At 52.1% G+C, this 20,922-nt stretch overlaps 1 long non-coding RNA gene across 3 annotated transcripts in view; it reads right to left on the bottom strand.

Moving 5' to 3' along the window:
- Nucleotides 1-216: 216 nt before the first annotated feature.
- The window catches only part of LOC142602305 (uncharacterized), a 119,238-nt gene continuing 98,532 nt past the window's right edge, over nt 217-20,922 (bottom strand). For all 3 annotated transcript variants that reach the window (XR_012835968.1, XR_012835966.1, XR_012835967.1), the window contains exon 11: nt 217-5,855. This is a non-coding gene — a long non-coding RNA (uncharacterized LOC142602305). The remainder of the gene's footprint in view (nt 5,856-20,922) is intronic.

The raw sequence follows: 20,922 nt of genomic DNA on the forward strand, positions 1-20,922 counted from the left end.
TGGAGTGGTCCAGGGCAGGAGAAAGCCCTTCCCGGTGGCCCACGGCCCCCCCAGAGGAATGCGAGCTATGCAGGGACCAGAGGTCACCGCAATCAGGCGCAGCGCACGGCGGCTGAAAAACGCAAAGATAAACCCAATAAATCAGGCTGTGGGAAGGGGAGGAGGGCACAAGTGCACAGAGCTGGGGGAGGATGGTACAAGGCAGCTCCCCCCCCCCATCCCCAGGCAGAGGGAGGGGGGATGTGGGGGTAACCTGGGCCACAGACCAGCCCGGAGATGGGGGGATGCAGAGCACAGGCAGAGCCATCACAGGGGCAGCAGCCGCAGGGGGAGAGATGCTGGGGAGACCTGGGAGCCTGGCCAGGGTAAAGGGAGCAAAAAGTCCCCACGGCAGGGGAAGTCGTCTGGTTTTCCTCTGGCAGTATAAAAAAATTACAAAAGGAAAATGTGGGGAGGGGGAAAGCCAGAAGCAGTGGAATAGGTACAGACGGGAAAAGCCCTCAGAATACTGTTTCACTCTCAGTTTTATTCTATTTTGTATTATTCCCACAATGGGAGATGGCAGCCTGCAAAGACACAAAACTCTCCTTGGAGAAAGTCACAAATGGCTCTGAAACATTTTAAAACCTGCCATTTTTTTTCTGCTTAGCCAGGAGACCTCCCTTAGGCTCGAACCTCCATTGTGCAAGCATTCATTCCTGTGGCCCCAGCTCCGTACGTGAGACTACCAAACAGTGGCTTAGGGGAGATGGATGGATGGATGGATGGATGGATGGATGGATGGATGGATGGATGGATATCTTGGCAACTTAGCTGGTGACCTGGTCCACTTACTTTCATGAGCCCTCCAGGTCAATACAGGTATCCAGACACATGGTTTTTGGACACAGAAGTAGCTGGGTAGCTATACTTGCTTACCCAGAATGCAGAATAAGCCCCTGGTGAAAAAAAAATCTGTGCTGGTCCACATCCATTCTGTGTAAGCAGAAGAGCTATAATAAACCCACACCAGATGCTCTGGACAGTCAGAGCTGATGTTCACTGGTAGAGATGATATCAATATCATCCCAGCTTCCACAGAAAAATACTGAGAAGCCAGGTCTGGTGCAAACTGAGAAGCAAAATGTTAGCCTGCTCATCTGTGGAGAAGCAGATGGGAAACGTGACCCTTGGTGCCTCCAAAAATAAAGGGTGAACTGTGTAGTCTCGTGGCTTTTAGCTTGATTTCTTAAGATGCAAGGCTTGTGCAATGGGGACCACACATCCCCCCAGCCAGTCCATCACCCCAGTCCTGAGCAATTTTTTGAACCCTTTGGCCAGTCTCCCCCAGATTTGGCAGAGGAGCTGAAGTCTCACTGACACAAAGCGCCTACGAGCCTTGCGAAAATAGGTGACTCGCTCGAGAAGAAAGAAAGACACTATAAATATCCTGAGTGAGGGAAGAATTCATCACTCAGCTCTTATACATCAGAGAAAGCTGTTATAAAAACCCCTGCCACAGAGAACGGCCCAAGCATGAATCACTACTTAGGAGATACGAAAGAATCCAGCCACAGTGGCGAGACCCAGAAGGACCCAGCCATCCTCAGTGCCTCTGCTCCAGACCACGTACTCGTGCTCACAGGTGGGCACCCTGTCCCTTTGGGAAAGATCTCCTGGGGGGCAGAAGGTCATCTGTTTGAAAAGAGATAACATCTCCCTTTGAAGATGCTGCCTACAAAGGGCTTCTGCTTCTCAAAGGGTAGAGCCTGTCCGCCATCCATCCACAGCCTCCAACCCACACCCTAAAGGATCAGGGGAAATGAGTTTTAGGATGCATAAAACGGAAAAGAGAGGACTCGGCATCACAAGCCCATCTCCCTTATTCCATGGGCTCCCACCGTGCCTTGTCTTCTTTGTCCCCTTGGCCGGATTCAAGCAAGCCAGGGACTGGGACCTGCAGGTAAGGATCACCACTGGAAGTCCCAGCTGGGCCAGTGGCTGCGAGGACAACTGCGACTCTCTGTCCAAAGCCCGTTCCCACAGACCAGGCTGCCTCCCAGCTTTTGTTAAACAAAACACTCCGAATGCTGTGCTCTGGTTTTGTGGTAATTTGGCAGGCTAAGGGGAACTCTTACGCCACTTTTCAGTGAATACAGTGAAATCGAGTGAGACGCATTGGGGCAGAAGCGGCGTGCGACGGAGAGGAGAAAAGGAGCAGCTAAAAGTTGAAGTTTCGAGGCTGTGGGGATGAGGCTATCTGCCAGTCCTGGATCATGGAGAGGGATGGATACTGAATACCAAGATAATGTAGATGCCTAGAATAACCCAAATAGCCTAGATAAACCCTAGTCTGGAGTATGGCACATCCATCCGTCACTGACCTGGAGCCATGGAGCCTGCTGTGACCTGACTCAAGTCTTCACATACCGCAGCAGCAACTCTGCATTACAGATCCCAGGGTTGCTCAACACACGGTCAAAGTCTTTGAACCTGCCACAGGGCAACGTACGGGAGGGTGATGGGGTCGGAGACTGTTGACTCTGACTTCTGCTGGAAGGCTCTACTGAAGCAACCGAGTCCAACCTGAAGGCAGTGGCAGCAAGCTTTTGGTGGGCAGGGTTGAAACGGATTCAGACCAGCATCGCGCACAGGCAGGGGTGCCAAGAAGAAGGGTTGGCAGTGACCAAGTTGTTAGTGGGTCACCAGCGCTGTGCAAGGCCACAGGGAAGTGTTTACAGCATTGCAAAGTCTCCAGTGTCTATGCTGAAGAGAGAGAGCCTGTGGGACGCTGCTCTCTAAAAGGCATGAGGTCAGACATAGGCTGGGGGGCAGGGAGGGGTCTTGATGAATTTGTTCCACTTGATGAGCTCACATCTTGGCAGGGCAAACCCGCAGATGACAGGAAGCTTAGTGGCTTATTTTTCAATCTCTCCCCATCCACGCCTCCAGCAACGATGGCCGGTCTTTTGCTCAAGGTAGAAGCAACAGCAAGGGCTTTTCTGAGTCTCGTCTGTTTTTCAGCTCCTCCTTATTTTCTTATCTGTTCTCTCACTTCCCCAAAGTCCTGTGAGTGCTGTGGCCACGTCATCTCTAAAGTATGAGCCCTCATTCACCAACAGGTCAAACTATTCCCCAGCATAATCTTGGTAGCTAACGGTTAAAGCCAAAACCAAAGCCCCACACCTCCCCTCCCCAGGAATTCCTGAGGGTTGGGAGCCCTGGGAAAGGAGGGCAGCTCTGCTGACATGACAGGGGAGATGGATGGAAAGGGCAAAAATGGATCAGAAGCCTATTTTGCTTATTGTGGGCTCTTTGTTGTTTCTGAGAGACATTTCTTGAAACAAGAGGATCACATCACACAGCAGGCACCCACAGGAGGCTACAGGAGCCAGCAAGCTCTTTCTCAGCCATCACTCCTCCCAAAAGCAACAGCTTCAGCACTGGAAGCTTAAATTTGGCTTCCCTCCTAAATCACCTTCAGGTGTAAGCAGTTCCCAGGTTGGCATTTTCGAGGCATTTTCGAATTTCATCCCTCACCATTCTTCAGGTGGAGTACTTGAGTCCTCAGAGCCTCTGTCTCTGAAGCCCCTGGGAGTCCCCAGCAGCCCTACTCCACCAGGAACGATCCGCCTGTGCCAGGGCGTTGTGCCCTGCACGACAGGCACATTGGCTTGATGCTTTGAGAGACACTTGCCTTGCTAACACTGGCCACAGCACCTAGTTTCCTCTCCTAGATTAGTCATTCTTCCCAAATTTCCTTCTTTTGTATAGGGATTCCTTCTGTTTCCTGCTACAGGCTTCATCTTCTCTACACTACAAGCACTTGGAAGTATTTGTACTTTCAGAGAGACCAGCTCATCTGTTCGGCTATTTTTATTCCTCCTGCCATAGCATCTTGAGAATTGTTTTTCCAGAATAATCTCTGGAGGTCAGGAAGGGAAAGAAATAATCTCAGATACAGTCGAATGGATTGAAGGCGATTTCCTACACAACGGGACCCCATAATCATGCTGGAGTCTTTAATACTGATACTTCAGTTAGAAGGAAATTCAAATCAGAGGCATGCTGTTTAAGCGGTGCCTTTGGCATCACATCAGATGTTCACATCAGGTCTGGGTGCCGAAGGTGCCAGTCCACTGGGGGAGTGGTGGGGGAACTCAGACCATTGCGTTACTGAGGACTAAAGGGTTTTTTTCCAGGATTATTAAGCCTCAGCTGAGCATCCCCCAAAAAACTGCTCTTGCTGTCAGCACATCCAGGTCTGGCACCTAGAAACATGGAAAGATCAAGCCTCTGCAAATACGGATTTGTTTGGAAAAGGATAATCAAAATATTTCTGGGCTCAGCTCATTTTTCACGACTGCATTAGTATCTGGGGAGTCAGGTTCCCTCTTGCTGCTTCTTGAAGACAGCACGGTGATGCTGTAGCAAACCCAGCCTTGCCCACCAGCACGGTACGTGTGCAGCGTCCTTTGTACGCGGCTGCTCTGCGTGCAGGCACACGCAGACACCGGCCTGGAAAGCACGGGCCGCACCGTTTAGGAAATACCGCTCCAAGTCAGCGACCGGCTGCTCCTGACAACGCTGTGCAAGGGAGACTAAACTTTGCCAGCTTCTTTACCCTGGCTCCTACCACCAGGGTCGGTGCGAGCTGGCGCTCATCTGGTCCCAGCAAGCCCCGACGCCTCCGCTGTGTCAGCCATCCTCCAGCTTACGCTTCACGTGGGTGCCACAAGGATCAGCCTACACCTGGTGGGTAATTACACAGGGTGCAAGTCTAAACTAGAGCATCCTTCTGAATTACCTCTGTGGATACTTGTAACGCGAAGCTGTATCGAGCCAAAATGCAAAAAAAAAAAAAAAAAAAAAGCGCATTCTCTTCGTTACATTAAACCAAAACCACCCCACATGTATTCCTCAGTGAGAGAGTTCCCTTTAATCTTGAACGGCACATCTGGATCAGCTGCTCTGCAGACAAGACATAGGAGAAACATGCAGAAAACACGTGGAGTTTCTTTGGACCAGAACAGCACTTTCAGAGCATAATTGATGCTACGTAGCATTTGAAGATCATTTGTGAGATGCATCTGAAGGTCTGAGTGGGCCTTAAACACCTCAAGCTTTCAAAACGTTGTATTTTTCCTCATAGTTGGTGGTTCTGGGACCTTTGGAAGATGGCGTATTCTAAAGCTTCTTTACACACCATCAGGTTTAAAACTGAGTCTTTTGTCCCCTAGGGTGTGAAGACTCTGAGGCTGTTGGTTGAGATGAATACTTCCAGCATTCACTGGCCAATGACCCTCAGCCACCACGTGGCCTGTTCTCCTCAGTTTGTCAGTGCTGCTGATGCTGCCAGAGATGGTGGCACGTTGTGCTCCGCATGAAGCTTCTTCTTGGACCACGTCCTCAGTTCCCAGTGAGCAACTGCTCCCTTGTCAATGGTCCTGTCAACTTTGAAGGCATCATTGCCTCCCCTGACCCTCCCACCTCACGCACATGGCACTTCACAGTCAGGTCCCAACTTGTACCAGCCTCAGTGTTGCTTCTGGCAGCGAAGCAAGCAGCTGTCATCTCCCTCTGCTTCGCGCACAACGCAGCATCCTTCACAACACCGTGGCGCAAAACTCCGTGGGGTGGCCCTGCTGCAAGAAGAGCTGGGAGCCGTCTCGGCCCCAGGCACAGCCAGGGAGAGCAGGTGGCTGTAGGTGCTTCTCTTCAGCCCTGGCAAAGCCATGGTCTAACAATCGTACGTCCTAGGCCCTCAGAACTTGCTGGCTTGGCTACTCCTGGTTCTGTGCTGGGCTCCCTTTGTGAGGCAGCTTGGGCTGGAGCTGAAGGACAAGTGTAGGTGGAAATCACCTCCAGGAACAACCCTGTTTAAATTACAAAGTAAATGTCGGTGTGGGCACGACACTGTTTCTGAGGTGCAGTGGAGGCTTTTGACCACAGCCATCAGCACCTTTGTTGTCTTTTAACAGCATGTCACCAACAGTTGTCTAACCCCCTTGGCGCCCACCATCCAGAGACCCAGCCAGCTTCCCTAGTGCCCTTTCCCTCATGTTGTCACCGTGAGGGGCTCACAATGAATACCTCCTTCCCCTCAGGTCCGTACTCTCCCTTAAGGCTCGTCCCAAAACCTTCTGGAGCCACACCACGGTTCAGCTCTGCATGACCACCACGTATCTCGCTGGCACGCTGCACGGCCAACCCAATGAACTGTCTGGCTGCAGTTATCTGTTAATCCTCCTCTGGCCTCTTCCCTATCAAGGCATCAGCTAAACTCTTACACAGCCCTGCTGTTGACTTTGCTAGCCTTTGATCATTTATTCACAGGCTGGACAGATTCTCTCCGTTATGAATTACAGGGCTCTAATTGGATTGAGAGCCAAGCCTGCACCTTCCCCTGTAATTTAGCTTTAATTAATGCCCATTTATTACTAACTGTTATCAGCTGGGCTTAGGCTTAATGTCAGCTAGTTATTACCCAGAGACCAGCACGCATTGTTTTCATCGCCTTTATTACCCATTTCGATAATTTCCCCCTCCCGTGTTGACAGATGCGCACAAAATGCGCACGTCAGCATAAAGGATCGCTGTTAAGGAACAATGGGTCTTTCAAAGGAAAGTCTCCCCATGTCTCTAGGTCAGTACCCAAGCCAGTGTGCACAAAGCAAAATGGCCCTGTATTTCTACAGGAGATATAAAGTTTACCTTTTTTTTTTCTTTCTTTCTTTTTTTTTTTTTTTTTTTTTTTTTTCCCTGAGGCACAAAATCTGTAATTGAGAGTGGAAATTGGCCAGGAGCTGTTTTGAAAGAATTGGGGCATTTTCATGTTCTTTTCTATTTTCCATTTTCTCATTTCTGAATTTAAGAAAAAAGAACAGAAAAAGAAACCTTTCCTTCCTCTTCCCTTTTATCACATTTCCCCCCAAAAATAGCAGCAGTGAAAGTACAACAAAACAAACCCAAGAAAACAGCAACCCAAGTACTCAGGAGAGGGCTTCAGAGCCTGGTTAAAAAAATAGAGAGCTCGAGACGAAAGAACGCTTTGCCTCCAGCCTGTGTCCATTTTCCATTCTGCAAAACCACTCCACGAGGTCTACTGAGAGTCCTCCAGCAAAGCCAGAGGCTTCAAAATCAATGCAACCATCCACCAAACTATTTCTCCTGCCCTTCTTTGACCTCCCCTGCAAGCTGAGCATGTTGAAAGCTTTCCTTTCAGATCCATGGGAACGATGATGGCTCTGAAAGGACCCTGAGATGACACCAGGGTGTCCATGGCTGCCATGCAGGAACGAGGCATTGCTTCAGGGTTTTGTGCTTGGCTTGGACTTTATGCACTGAGGAGAAGCATATCGTCCTTCAACTCCATTGCTACAGCCAGGCTGCAAACAGGACGTTGCCCACCAGCCTTGCTCTCGACTCCCAGAGGTGGATTACATGCAGCAGAATTGCAGATAATTTTGGCCATTTGCTACTACACCCTCAGGAGGGCAGAAGATCTGGGCTGAAGCATCTGGAAAGCAGTTCAACAGGATCAGGCTTTACAAGAAGGCAGTGGTTAATCTAGGAGCAAGAGCCCACTTTGACGGCCGACGCTCAGCAGGCAGCGAGCTTTCAGCTTCTACACCCAAGGCATTGCTCTGGCCAACTTGGCCAAGAACATGAAGTGTGCAGAGGACTGATAAAACACAAGTGCATCAGAGCTCCCGCTGGGCCGGGGTGCCAGTCCATGCCACCAGAACACAAGCAAATGCCTCTACTACATACAGTGACAGTGACAATTTGTGAGGGAAAGCAACAGTGGCAAAGGCAAGAAGAAGAAGGGAGGCATGGGAAGCTCTCTTTCATCTGGGGTTGAATACCTCTTTGAGAAAGGTCAGGAACTGGTCAGAGGAACAGAAACATCCCCAGGGAGACATGCAATGTCTGACTTCCAGGTCAAAGAGCAGACACAACTCCTTTGGTTTGACTTTTTCCCCATCCTTAAGGGAATATTTCAGTTCAGTATTTCTTGATAATTGTGGAAAAATTGGCAATTCTTGCCCCATTTAGTACTTTCTTCTCCTTGCTTTGCTCTGGGTCAGCTTGCAGATCTGTTCTGCATGAAGCTCTGAGGTTGCAAAGTTGGCTTCTGGTTTTGATGAGCAAAGAAATCAACGCTTCAAAATTTTCAGTGTCAGAAGGACTCCAAATCCCACCTTGCTCCCAACCATGTACCCCTTGCCTCGGGGGTGCAGGGGAACACTGACTCTCCCTAACACCTTGCAAGCCAAATGCAACACAACGTTTGTCTCCGTGCATTCCGCGGTGCAGATCTAGAAGTCAGACAGCAATACTTCAGCCACTTCCCATTTAAATCCACTGCAACAGTCCGCAAATCCCCACAATTTCTGACGCTGAAGTGATCTTCTGAATGCCCTGCAAGCTCTCTTTGCAAGTGCAGAGGAGCTTGCTCATGCGCTGCAGACACTGGGATGGGATGAACGGCTGGTTTGGGGCTGGGGGAAAGCTGGGTACTGCCTCAAAATGCCTTGTCCCTTCTGCAAGCCTGCTTTTTACCTGCCTGCAGACCCCTAAAAAGTTTTGCACAGGAGACACGGACCTCTTTTGAATGGACACGGTTACACGATCGCAGCGTGACCTGCCCAGATAGCTATTTCTGTGGTGTCTTTCCCAGACCCTTGGGATGCGAGCCCACAAACTGTCCCCGAGCCCAGAGACATGCAATAAGCGGGTTGCTCGGAGAGGATGGCCCTGGTACACGGCATGGCTTGGATCCAAGCCCATGAGACGATGTGTCTTGTCAACCAAGACCATGGGTCAGGTCTTTCTCAGGACCGCAGGGAATACGGCAACAGGAATTACTCAAGCCTTGACTCCGAACCATGATTTCAGCCCATGCAGACAGGCGCTGGAGAAGAACGGCTGCTGGATGTGGCCGTCAGACAGCGAGGCGTCCTGCACAGGGAGCCCCAGAAACGTTAGTCCCTATTAAATGTGCAGCTTCCCAGTTAAATTGCATTAAACCTCTGTGTGGATATGCTTAAGAAGGATTAACGGAGCTGTGATTCAAAGCGAGGTAAGCTGGATCAAATTGGCACCGGTAATTCTGAGCGAGACCAGGCAGGCTCAGGTAGAAGTCACAAGATGGAGCGTACACCGAAAGCATGTCAAGATGACAGGGGACGTCCCAGGCACACGCTGCTACCTCGTGGCAAATGGAAAGGAGGTAGAAGTTTTAGGTGATAGTGGTAAATAATCTCATCCCCACCGCAGTGCGAGAGATGCCCTGAGCTGAGTGTATCATCCATCCAGGGGCTCTTCCCTGCGAAGACTTCATTTGGTTTAATTACTCTAATTTGGAAGTCAATTCAGATCGGCTTTTCTGAAGACGCCTGCCTAGAGCAGCCCTCAAGGAACTTAAAAACAACTGAAACTGTTTTCAGTTGCGTATCAGCTCCCTCAGGCTTCACAAAAATAGGGGAAATGCGTCAACAAAACCCTTTAAAAGATGCTTTCCTAACTTGCTCTTTACCCAGGCTTTCAGCACAGACAACTTCCAAGCCCTCGAGGTTGGGAAAAGAAAAAATAAATAAATTCTACCCAAGGAAGAAACAGCTAGTACGGGAGGAGCCTGGTCCATTTGTCAGGAGCGTGATGGGTAGAGGAAAGTGTCCCTGGACGTGCACATCCCCAGCCAGCGCGTCCCCGCAGCTCCTCGCCACGGAGCAATGCAGCTGATGAACAAGCAAGGTGGAGCGATGTCCGCGGCCACTGCTGTCCCTGGGAGGAGAGATGAGACAGAGATTTATCTGCTCACCGAAGCTGAGCTAGTAAAGAGCTACGAGGCGTACACCTGCACAACGGTTGTGCTCTGGCAAGGTCCCCGGCAGAAGATGCCCAGGTGACCTTGCTGTTCAATGTGCTGTGACCGGCGCGCTGGTACAGCGGGATTTAATAGCAGGCTTCTGCAGAGCCCTGCACAGAAGCATCTCTCTCCAGCCGTCTGAGTCAGCCGCTTCCCCCGCGGATACGCAATCTGTGCAGAGAGCACATCGCAGGCGAAGACATAACTAGCAGGAGCGGGATGGGACCATCGCTCAGCGTCGGTCTGGTCAATGGGCCACTCCGGCATCGGTCAAAGAAGGGATCACGTTCACCCTCCGCATAAGGGACAGGCAGCGACTGCACGGTGTCACGCTGATTTTCCAAACCAGCGCCTTGCTCCAGCCTGCGCGAGGAATCACGCCGCAGAAAACAGAAATATTGGATGCTGCCAGTCCCAAGGGCTGCGCGTTAGCCAGGACCAGCAATGCAGCCTGGCTGATGGTCCAGCATGTTTTCATCCATGGCAGCCACACAAGGCAGCTTGGGCTACCAAAGCAAGAGCTGACTGTGGCCACGCCAGTTTATTTTGGGAGGTCTGGAAGGTTTCACTTTGGCTTTGCTTCATCGCGGGCAGCGCACACACCTGGCTGATGCAGGAGCCAGGTTTGGAAAGGACCAGCACCCTGGCAAGGAAGGCTTTCTGAAATATTTTCTAGCACTCGCTAATTAAAAAAAAAAAAAAAAAAAAGCTGATGTTTCTGTGAAATGTCACTACATCTGAAAAGAAAAATCAAAAGCAAAATAGACTCTCTTCTTTCCTCTGCTGCCTCCCCCGTATTCCTCCAGAGTCAGAGCAGTGATTGCCATGATCTCTTGCTCTCCCAGGTATAAATTCATCAGGTTTCAGCCACTTCTAAGCCAGACTCTGAAAATAAGCTCTGCATGGCCTCGTACGTGACCCAGAAACAAACAGCAGAGCAGGGTTCAGATCACAGCTTTTAAATCCTGGCTTTCCTCCTGCCACCAGCCCTTGTCACCAGCTGATAACCAGACCCAAAGGGCTTGATGCGGTCCTGGTTTCCAGCGCTGATACCCTGTCCTGCAGGAAACAGATGGCCAGCGTGGATCTGGGCATCACCTCCGTTTGTTTGAAGCACTCCTGGCTGCCGTGTCCAAGTCCTCTCCTGGCACGAACAGACGTGTCCTGACTGTTCTCCTGCGATGCGGGAACTTTGCAGCAGCTTTCTGCAGCCCCTCTTTCCCGTTTAGGGGAGGGGAGAGAGATGGACCTGTGGTTTGCATTTGCTGCTCCCACGTGCAACGAGCGCACGCGGTCCCTGACCAAGCTGGTGCTGCTGGTGCGACCGCAGGGCTGGAGCCCGGGGGACTCGGCACCGCTGGGAAGCCGGCTGTGGGGAGCTGGAAATGTGCCTCAGGGTGCTGCCTTGCTGTCTGCAAAACCTTCTCCCACGGTCCTCGGGAAACAGCATGCCCGAGGCAAGATTTCTCACATTGCCAGGGAGGGAAAAGGCACGTACGGCAGCTGACGTTTGAGGAGGGGTGGTTGGAAGCTGCCACGGTGCCTGGCTGATGGGAAGCTCCTTGCTGGGTGAGCGGGTCTGTCCCAGACCCTGCCAGGACCTGCTGCTCCTGGCAGCGAGACGGCTTGGCGCGTGGCACGGTGCCCGTCTCGGAGCAGAGAAACCGTCCAGCGTGGCTCCTCCTCGAATGAGCCAGGCGAATCTCCAGCCAAGATTAACATCGAAGGCTGGAGCCTGCTGGTAAAACCAGGCTACGGCAAACCAGGGCATGCCTGTAATGCTGATACCCGCCGGCCGCAGGAACACGTACCGACGCTGTGCAGCCCGCAGCGCGGCTTCTCCCGGTGCCACAGTGCGGCCGGGTGCTGGTGGGTGCCCCAGGCTAAACCTTCAGGCTGGGGAAGGGACGGGCTGGGAGCACCCTCCTGCGAGGCCGTAATGCATGCTAGCCTTTTGTCCTCACTCCACGCACCTGTTAATTGCTTCTGGGGACCGGCAGTAAGAGCAGAACGCATGGGCACAGGGCCGTGCGGCTGGGAGAGCCCCACTGTGGGCATGGACAGCTTGCAAAACCGGCAGCCCTCTGCAAACAGTGGGTTTTCTCTTCCTCATCGCTCCCAGCCCTTCCCAGAGCCTTCCTCAGCGCACTTTCCAAGGGGTCACATCAGAGGCAAGGCAAAAAAAACCCCGAGAAAAGTGACAAATGAAACCCAAACCCCACCTACTCTGACACAATGGTAAGCCAGCACGAAGATCTGTCCTCAAACCTTTCGGCTTGCTCCTCTTCTCCAAGGCAAGCGTTGCTTTATATTCTGCTCCCTCCACCTCCCTGCTCCTGCCCTAGTGCAGGGAGAGCTCCTGAAATAGCTGCTTCTAGCCACTTTATTTTGGATGCAAATCATTGGTATTCTGCAAGAAGAGCTCTCACTTGGAGAGCTTTCCTGCCAGACCTGTTCCAGCTGATTTCCTCACAGACCTGAAGCCCTTCCTATAAAAAAATTCGGCTGCAAACCGAGCGATCAGCCAGGGTTCACATCCTTTCTTCTTTATCATTCCAAACCCATCCCCTCCTCATTTTGTTTCCTTTTATTTCCCTTCCTTCACATCTGCATTACTGCAGAGCGCTGTTAATAAGATTTATGGCTAAATATTATCTGGCATACAGGTAATTTAATATGCACTTGCCGGTCCGGTTTGAAAAGCAAACAGCTTCTCTCACCACTCTGCTTTTAGCTCAGCTGCCTTAATTGCCTGCGACATACCATGCGCAGGGTAAATATTTGGTCCCGGCTCTGAAACTTGAAGGGTCCCCTCCTGCTCTCTGCGTGCCGATCGGGATCTCAGCAGCGTTGGGGGATGCCCTTTCCCATGCCGGGGTGGGCAGGTTCACTCAGGAACTGGGTCATTGCTGAGGACCAACAGAGCAGGGGAGGGGGCAGAAAGGGGAGCAAGGTGGCTCTGCAGGAGACAGGAATCACCAGAGTAATTTATTTTAGGAGGCCACTGGTCCAAACCTTTGGTTCAAGGTAGGTCCAGCCAGATCCAGTTGCTCATGGCTGTGTCCAACTGTGGTTTGACTATAGCTCCAAGGATGAACTCAAATTGTGGGAAGATGCTTCTTTTCAGGCAGGATTTTCTCGGTTTTATTTAACTCCACAAAAGCAGGAGAGATTGAGAGCTTGTCCAGGAGAGAAGGCAGTATATTAGAACTAAGACATGCTACGCCTCCAGCCAAGAAGGCAGAAGAGGGGGAAAAAAAATGACTTCTCCAAGAGTAATTATGCAGCTCAGTGATTGAATGGGGGAGTCAGCTGAGGTTAAATTCGTTCCACGGACCCTGTGGCAGCAGCACTACCGTTACAGGCTTTCACGCTGAACGATGAGTGAGAAAAACTTGAGTTTTATTCACTCTAATGACCCAGCCAAAATGCCCGTGTTCAGTCAGCAGCGGGGGGGAAATGCCACGTTGCAAAGGGCAGGAGAAATTTGGCGCCTGCCTTGCAAAGAAAGAGCCAGTCGCTCACGCTGGAAGATGCCCGCAGTCCTTCCCTCCAGCTAGGCTGTGCGCACAGCGCAGCAGCAACAGACCTTCCCATTGCAGCCCGCAAGAAGCAACCCGCTGGGAAGAGGGAATTTGCAAATAATGCAGCAGGAATGTTTCAAAGAGCTGTATTCCACTGATCGGTCCTCACCAGGACCGTGCTTTGCAGCACAGGAGGTGCTTTCCTGATCTAATCACCTACAATTCTCCTCCTGGTGAAAGGAGCAAGCTTTAATTACTGCTATGTGCATGCTTAGTAAGTGGGAGAGCACGGACACCGCTGTGTAGGACAGTCCATGCTTTTCTGCACATGGGCCATGCCAAAGGGACCTTGCGGCATCAAGCTGCAGGTTACCCAGCTCCCCAAAGCGTGGTGATAACTCATGGTGCGAGGAGCGGGGTGGAAGGAGAGGAGCCTTTCCTCTCGGCCTGGCAACTTCTCTGTGAAGCAACGGAAGTAAAAACAGTGCCAAAGCTGAGAAACTGCCCAAATCTCTAATCACCAGGCACAGCCTAGGTCTGCCCCGGGACGGGAAATTTATATCATCTGGCAACAAGGCCTACACGCAACAAAAGCAAATTCAAGGGAACTCTGTTTTGCATCTCATGGCTTCCTCTTCTGCAGACTGCTGGGATCTATTTTTTTAAGGTTGGTTGTGCTTCCTAGAGGGTAAAGTCTTGTTCCCAGCTCCGCTGGCCGGTCAGATCCCTGTGCATTCTTCTCCTCGCCTTCCTATCAGTCGCAGACCTCGTGGTATTTATAGAGCATCTTGGACAGCAAGGTCTTGGTCCTCTTCAGACCCTTGGCTGAGAACACACCGTGAATTTTCTGCTCTGCCCCAACTGACCCTTCGCACGGTGCTCAGGCCCTGAGCAGACTTGCACGGAGCTAAGAGCAGCAAGCAGAGGATTATCCATCCCAAAAGCTTTCTGAAAGGCCCACAGACGAGGACCAGAGGAAGACGAAGGCCACATACGAACGACAGCGCTCCAGACAGCCCATCTGCAATGCAGTGCAATCAAGGAGGGACTCTGTGGCAGCCCAAACTCTCCTGATGAGCAGAGCGCTGCGCGGGCAGTTTTCCCTTTAATGGAGGGCACTCCCTTGGAACAACCGTTTGGCACCAGATGAGCGAGGAATGAGATGGCTCTAATCCCGTAATTTAATTAGAGCTGCGTAGAGCTGCATAACGAAAAGACCATTTCCTGCGCTGGGCGTCCGGCTGCTCTCTCCGGGCCAGCAGCCTGGACCCTCTTGCTCCAGCTCTGCCACAGCAAGGCAGTGCCGTGCTTTAGCCAAAGGAGCGTGGGCTGGGACTCCCCCTGGCCCTACACCCTCATGTTGGTGAACAAAGGGCTACCGGGCGCTGTCTGGTGGGGAGGGGAAGGGCAGGAGCTCCGGATTTATCCCGCAGAGGCAGGAGGTGGCAGCGAAAACCTAAGCTCCAGGTATCCTTCCATGCGGGAGAAGGTCCAGGTCTCCTTCCATTTTGCAACCGAGCAAAAAAATGTTGACCAAGACAAGGATCCGGTGAAGGAGTGTGCTGTGGGTGACAAAGGGGTCCTGGCACCCTGCTCTCACACCATCCCACGAGCAGGGGTCTCGCTTCAGGATCTCCCCAGCTGCGTGGGGAGCACTGAAGAGCCCCCCCTGATTCTGAAACAGAGTAGCCCCCATATGCAACTGCAGGACAAGCTGGGATGGCGTGGGGTAGGCATCATTTTGCAACACAATCAGTCCCTCTCCCAACTGGCCTCCATGCTCAGCTTCCCCTTTGTGGCCCGCGCGTGTCCATGATGGAGCAAAAGGAGCTGGGGATGAGGGACCGGCAGCCTGAGGGACCAGCCTGTAAGGGCAGGGATGCATAAATAACCCCATCCCTCCAAAGAGGAGAGCAGCCTGGGCTGATGTCTCATCTCCGTCTCACGGAAAGCATGCAGGCTAAGCCTGGCCTGAAATCTGAGTGGGATCCACTCAGCGTGAGGTTTTGGTCTGAGACTTTCTGGCTTGACCCTGACCCAAGCGTGCCTGGGCCATGGCTCCCAGCAGCCTCTCAGGGTTCAGCCAGCCACAAAGCTCCCCTGGTGCAAACAAATTCCTGCACAGCAGCAAAAGCCCAGGCTAGCCAACAGCAACATGCCTAATTAACAATAATTGGCCCCCCGCCACGTATCTCCCAGGCCCAAGCTTGCACCCGCCCCAGTAATTGCTGCCCCATTATGTTTTCCGGATGCTCCAAGGTGAAAGGGAGCTTTGTACAGGAGCCCCGGGATGCAGCAAGCTGGCAAGCAGTTGCTCCTGCACAAAGTCCTGACGCTAGGAGAAAAGCAGGGCTGAGGCATCCCGTTCCGCTCCTCAAAGCCTCAGCAAGAACTCCCAACCCCAAGGGAGAACGGGGAGAAAGCAGTTCTGGCATCTCACTGAGTGTCCCTGGTCATACACTGCCGGGTGCTTATACAGGACGTAGCCCGTAGAAATGTCCACAGGAGATGTCACTAGCCCCGTCGCATAGAAATGCTCCCAGGAGATGTCACTAGCCCAGTGGTAGCACCGATCTGTGGGAAGGAACTGCTGGCTGCAATAAATGCAGGCGCAATGAACCGTCCTGCTACCTTGGCAAGGAAAGAGCCTCCCAGAACATCAGTGATAGAGCACTGCCCAGAGCTGTGGCTCTGTGGTCCTGCTGCTGCAGGTCCCCTTCTTGTGCCAGCTGGTCATCGCCCCAGCTCTGAGGAAGGTCCTCGGCAGGCAGCTTCCTACAGCAGCTTCAGCTGAAGGAAATCCCCGGTGCTGGGGAATTTCCTACCTCTTCTTGTAAGCTGAAAGCTGCTGAAAAGCTGCACCGAGACCAAAGACTTTGTATTTTGTTGCTGGCTCCTCAACCTTTTTCTCAGCCTGTTGCAGGCTGAGAGCAGCTGGGGCCCAGCCTGGAGGGAGCATTTCTTTGTGCCTCTTTGGGGAATCCCACACACAGCACCGCCCGTCTGTGGTTAAACAGGGATTTCCCTGCTACGGAGCCCACCGGTTCGCTCACAAGCAGACCTGCAGGGAGAGGGATCTGAGCAGCTCCAGCGTTCGATGTCTTCAGAGGAGGCAGACAACAGGCAGGAGCAGAAGCTGAAGGCTGGAGGGAGTCGGAAAAACTCAGCTCTGAGAACTGCTCCTGGTTTGCAAACAGAAACAAGAATAAAGGTTCATAAATCCGGGGCCAGCACCGCACTCAGTTGGCTCAGGTGTGGAGATGCTCTTTGGCTGCACCTGACCCATCCTGCCTCCCACAAGCCAGCCCTGCCCCAGCCTGTCCCCACCGCAGGAGAAAACCAGCACCAGGCACAGCCAGGCTCTGCTACTCCAGGACAAAGCCTGGAAAAGCGTTAGGGCATGCCATCTCCCGAACTTCCCGGGGCCTCCTGAAGGACCGTTATTGTTTATAGTGCACTTGCTACTGCCTTCCCAAAGGACTACTCTCCTCCCCTTTCAAAGTATTTAAGCAAAGGCTGAAGTATGGTGTTTCATAACCCAGGGAGAAGGAAACTGCCCTGATTTAGCTGAGGCTCTCAACCACGATGAATTCAGCGCCCTGATCTTGGAAGCTGAGCAAGCCTGGCCTGCCCAGTACATCTGTAGGAAACCACCTCAAAACGTTTCTGCTCCCGCTGCCGGTACCCGAGGGACTCCTGGGTAAGAAGAGATTCTTACGATGGCTGATTGCTCGAGCCAAACCCAGACCGTGCTGAGTTGGTTTGCGAAGCACCAGGCAGAGTTTTAACCACCAGTTTCCTTTTTTACAGAGAACTTGCATGTGCAGTTACACCCAGCAGAAGCAGATCAGCAGGAAGTTCTCTGCTCCAAAAAATCCCCACATTCACCCTGCAAGCAAGTCTTGTTCCCATGAACATCTTCTCTCTGCTTCCTGCAGCATCACACGTGCTGCAGCATTTCTGGCTTTCCTAGAAGACCCACTCCACCCAAACCCACCTGCGAACCCCTCCACCGCTGCTGCGTATCGCAGGTGTTGCCGCACAACTGGCTGCCTTCAGCTGTAGCCTCCGCTACTGCCAGCTCCGACGTGGCACAAGACTGACTCCGTTGCTCCTCTGAACTCGAAAGCAAGCTCTCCGCATACCCTAGCTAGCCTTGAGATTGTCCACCGTCTCGCTGGGACGTGCGGCACTGGGCTGTAATGACTCTCCGCGTCCTTCCTCCTGCCATGAAGCAAGCAGCAGAGGTGAGGGGCGTGGGATTTCCAGCTATTGCCTATCCAAACCTGCATTCAGGGCCCTTCTTCTCCCACGCTCCATGTGCCAGCCGGGCCGAGAAGCAATGGGCTACCGGTCCAACGGTCTGGACTTGCCGCTGCCTTAGAGATATCTTGACCCGGGACGTTCCTCCACGTACATTCTGCTCTCCAGAGACATGATATGCTGTGAGGTGAGAAGAGGGTTCTGAAGAGGTTATGGCACCAGCTGGGGACATGAGAAGCTGAGATTTATTCCTCTGCTCTGCTTTAGACTTTGCATGAATCACGAGTGACTCTTTGAAACCAAGGGGCGCTGGGTCCTGAAACGGCGTAAAAGGCTGAGGTGACTCCGGGCACTTAGTGGACCTTGATGTTTACTTCCCAGAATTGTCCCCTGATGGTAACAGGGATGTGGTGTATCTCCCCACGTGCCAGGGTGGCCAGGGAGGTTCACCCTGAAGGTCAGCAATCGCCCCAGCAGCCTGCAGCAGGCGTGAGATGGACCTGAGCTCACAGTCGTTCAGCATCCGTGCCTGGGGAGGGCAACTGCTGCACGTAAGCCGTGCCTTTTGAGCCTGCAGCACCTAATTATAAGGGAAGTTGAGGAGAAAGAGGGGGGAAGGAAAAAAAAAACCCCACACCAGGAAAACAAAAGACATTTTTGAGCAATGATTGATTTACCACAACTGCATTTCCATCAAGTCTCCAAAAATTTTGGAACGTCCCATTCCTATGTCATCTTATATAGTTTCTGGAGCAAAACAATTGCTTTGGGGAGGGATACAGCACTATCTTCCTTCAGCAGGAAACCAAAACACTGAATTTCTTCTTTCCTTTCCTGCAGGAGGGACAGCCTAGCGGTTTCTGGCAGGGATGAGGAGGTATTTACAGTGACTTGTGCACACATCTGGAAAGCCCTTCCAGTCCAAGGGAGCAGCCAGACCCGCAGGCTGGCAGGGATGCCTGCCAGGAAGGGAACTCACAAGCCTGTGAGATGCAGCAGGGGAAACCGAAAAGATAAAATGAGAGATCAAAGGAGGATTAGGAGGGAGAGGGGAAAAGTTGCAGCTACAGATGGACTAGCAAAATGTGAATGCTGCAGGAGAAAAATGGAGGCAGTGAAGGGAGCGTGTCAGAACCAAGTAAATCAGGCAGCGACACGGTAATTAGCCTGGCTTTCCCAGTGGAAAGGTGTTTACAACAGGAGGATTTTCTTCTGGCATAAATCAGGAACAGGACAAAGCGTTCATCTGGGTCCTGTGCCTACAGTCACTGCTCCTAACCAGTGCTCCCAGCACAGAGGGACAAGATGGGCCACTGGGGAGGGTGGGTGGGTGGGTGAGCGATGGGGGTCCAGCTCTCTGACCTTCCTGCAGGAAGCTTCATACCCCCTCAAGGGAGGGGACAAAGCAGCCAGCCCACCTCATCAGGTGCCAGCAGGAGAACCAATAATCCTGTTTTTACAAGAAAAATCCAAAGGTTTCCAAGTGTGTCTGAAAGATTTTGGGGGGGTGGGGGGGGTGGGGATATGATTACATTTTAGTCTTCAGTAGCATGGCCACCCAGATATCCATCTTCCCTCTCCCCCGTGGCTGACCTCAGGGTAGGCAGTGACGGTGTCTGCTCGCTCAGGATGACTAAAGCAGATAGCCCAGGGTTTGATCCGTCTTTTCCCAGCCCAGGATTGCACCCACACCACGCTCCTCCAAGGAAGGGGTTAGTTTTTGCCCGTACGTCCTACCCCAAATCAAGGGCTGTCACACGCGTGTAAAAATTCTCCCTGTCTTATACAACATGCCTTTACAGACACGTTTATGTTTTTATCCTGAGTGTAGCCATCCCACCCTGGGAAGTTATGCCGCATTGCTTCACAAAGATACTGGGAAGATGAAACATTACATCGACATCTCATCTAATGGGGTGGAGAGGGACAGAGACAGCCCTAAATCAAGGTGCCCAGCGGCAGCTCTCTCATCAGCGGGCACAAGGAAACAGGCACCTTGATTTTTCAACCTTCCCCTCGCGCTAAAATGCCCTCCGTGAGCAGCTGAAAATGCTCTTGAATTGGCGATTCGAATCTGAAAATGCTCTTGAATTGGTTACTTTAAGTCAGAATCGAACAAGCTCTGGCATAAAGAGAAGACGGTAAATAAACCTTGTATGTTTGTCTGTTGACAAAGAAAACATCTAGGAAAAGCTTACCATGATTGATGGAGCCACTGACCATAGACAGGAAGCATTAAGGGAAATAGCTACCAACATACACCCAGCTTGAAGACAAGCTTGGTCAGATGTGTCTACCACAGAGCCGAACCCTCCTGGCTGTGTGGCAGACCTTCAAAGCGAGACAGCGGTGGCTGCATTTCATACCGTGCGTAAACATGACACTCGGGAAGTGAAGCTTGTAAAAGATCGGGCTTGGTGGCGATTAGCCTGAGCTGCTCTTCAGCTACCAGGGCCTGGGATAAAACCGTAAGGTCAACTTCCCATGGGCTACTGGAGGGTCAGAACATGAGAAAGGCTTTTGAGCACCAAATTATCTCAGCTCCCGCCTCCATGAGCCATGTCTTACTTCTGCCAAGCCAGCCAAGACTGGGGAGTGCTGCCCACGGCTGTTGAGTAACCTCCTCTTACCACTTAGGGCTGGACTGGTCCCACTGGGGAACCGGGGAGCGGTAGAGAGGCCAACGTTGCACTAAAGCATTCCCTCTGCATGCACAGGAGGCAAAAGAGTCTGGGTATATCTGGTCTAGGCAGCGCGCGCTGAACGCGGGCAGGTCAGGACCAGCCCGTTAATAGCCAGCAAGCTCCTACTTGGTAGCCTACTTCAAAAAAGGATGTCAGGAGGAGCTTACGTCAGACTAAGCTAGAAATGTCTACATGCATGACTGAAGGAAGAGGCTCCCGGCTTGTGACAGGAGGCCAAGTGACTCAGTTGTGGTGGGTAGGGGCAACAAGAGAGAAGGGGATGTGGTTAGGGAACAGGGCATGAGTCACGAAGGAAGCACATGTTGATAACAGCTGGATAAACTCAAGGCAGAGACATAAGGTCTGCTGAGGAGAAAGTCCAAGCTGCACTGGAAGCCAAAACCTGGACACAGCAAGCCCAAGGGCTAGTGCAACGGAGAGCTGTAAGAGCCTGGCACAGGCTTTTCCTGCTTTGCAGCTCAGCAGGGGTTGCAGGATGACTATCTTACAACAGACAAGATGTGAGCATGGTGTTGGCCAAGTTCTTGTGTCTCGGGTACTGCATTTTCAGCAGTCATCCGAGGTTGGAGTCAGCCTT

The sequence above is a fragment of the Balearica regulorum genome, chromosome 6 (assembly GCF_011004875.1).
Source record: "Balearica regulorum gibbericeps isolate bBalReg1 chromosome 6, bBalReg1.pri, whole genome shotgun sequence".
NCBI lineage: Eukaryota > Metazoa > Chordata > Aves > Gruiformes > Gruidae > Balearica > Balearica regulorum.